The sequence below is a fragment of the Cervus elaphus genome, chromosome X, assembly GCF_910594005.1.
Source record: "Cervus elaphus chromosome X, mCerEla1.1, whole genome shotgun sequence".
NCBI lineage: Eukaryota > Metazoa > Chordata > Mammalia > Artiodactyla > Cervidae > Cervus > Cervus elaphus.
The window spans coordinates 12224681-12226743 of NC_057848.1; positions in this window are offsets into that span (position 1 = coordinate 12224681).

Sequence of the window (2063 nt, forward strand, 5' to 3'; positions counted from 1 at the left end):
TAAGGCCGGATATCCCTGCAGTGACTTGAATGCAGGCTCGTCTTGCATCTCCCAAGAAGAAAGAATGTCTGAATCCCCTGTGGAGACCACAGAGAAACACCTAGTTCCCCACCTCATCGCGACCGGAGGCCTCACATCCTTTGAAAACTCCAGAGGTACGCGGAGATCAGTGCCTCCAAAGGAGACGATGCCTGACTCCTCGTGAAACTTGATAGGAGTCCCAGGATTCTTGTGGCACGTGGAAAGGGACCCTTGGTCTCCCGCCTCAGCTGGAGAGGCGTTCCAATTGCCCTGCCAAGCCTCGAGGAGAATCCCGAGTTGTCCCTCGCAACTAGGCAGGAGTCCTGACGTGGCTGAACAAACACGTGTGTGGAAGGGCCATGCCCGTCGTAACTCGAGAATATACCCCAGGTTCCCGCCGCAACTCGAGAAAAACCATGAGACTTCCCCCTCGATGCGAGATGAGGCCCGATTCCCCTGTACTGCGTGCAGAGCAATTCTGTGTTGCACATCACACATGAAAGGAGCCTTGATTTCCTTGATGGCACTCCAGAGAAACCCCAAGAACACTGTTTCAAGGCTAGAGGGATCCTGAGGTCACTGTAGCAACACGAAAGAGCTCCGTGGGCCAAAAATCAACTCGAGATGAGAGGTTAGTCCCTGGCTTCGACTCCAGAGGAATACCACCTTACCACAAGCACCTCAAGAGGAGGCTTCTCTCAGCTCTAGGTATGTGAGAGGGACCCTGAGTTTGCGGCCTCAAGTGGAATGTACACCGCGATGCCCTGACGCAAAATAAGGCTGGATATCCCTGCAGTGACTTGAATGCAGGCTCGTCTTGCATCTCCCAAGATGAAAGGATGTCTGAATCCCCTGTGGAGACCACAGAGAAAGACCTAGTTCCCCATCTCATCGCGACCGGAGGCCTCAAATCCTTTGAAAACTCCAGAGGTACGCGGAGATCAGTGCCTCCAAAGGAGACGATGCCTGACTCCTCGTGAAACTTGATAGGAGTCCCAGGATTCCTGTGGCACGTGGAAAGGGACCCTTGGTCTCCCGCCTCAGCTGGAGAGGCGTCCCAATTGCCTTGCCAAGCCTCGAGGAGAATCCCGAGTTGTGTCTCACAACTAGGCAAGAGTCCTGACGTGGCTGAACAAACACGTGTGTGGAAGGGCCATCCCCGTCGTAACTCGAGAATATACCCCAGGTTCCCGCCGCAACTCGAGAAAAACCATGAGACTTCCCCCTCGCCGCGAGATGAGGCCCGATTCCCCTGCACTGCGAGCAGAGCAATTCCGTCTTGCACATCACACATGAAAGGAGCCTTGATTTCCTTGATGGCACTCCAGAGAAACCCCAAGAACACTGTTTCAAGGCTAGAGGGATCCTGAGGTCACTGTGGCAACACGAAAGAGCTCCGTGGACCAAGAATCAACACGAGATGAGAGGTTAGTCCCTGGCTTCGACTCCTGAGGAATACCACCTTACCACAAGCACCTCAAGAGGAGGCTTCTCTCAGCTCTAGGTATGTGGAAGGGATCCTGAGTTTGCGGCCTCAAATGGAATGGACACCGCGATGCCCTGACTCGAAATAAGGCCGGATATCCCTGCAGTGACTTGAATGCAGGCTCGTCTTGCATCTCCCAAGAAGAAAGGATGTCTGAATCCCCTGTGGAGACCACAGAGAAAGACCTAGTTCCCCACCTCATCGCGACCGGAGGCCTCACATCCTTTGAAAACTCCAGAGGTACGCGGAGATCAGTGCCTCCAAAGGAGACGATGCCTGACTCCTCGTGAAACTTGATAGGAGTCCCAGGATTCTTATGGCACGTGGAAAGGGACCCTTGGTCTCCCGCCTCAGCTGGAGAGGCGTTCCAATTGCCCTGCCAAGCCTCGAGGAGAATCCCGAGTTGTCCCTCGCAACTAGGCAGGAGTCCTGACATGGCTGAACACACACGTGTGTGGAAGGGCCATCCCCGTCGTAACTCGAGAATATACCCCAGGTTCCCGCCGCAACTCGAGAAAAACCATGAGACTTCCCCCTCGATGCGAGATGAGGCCCG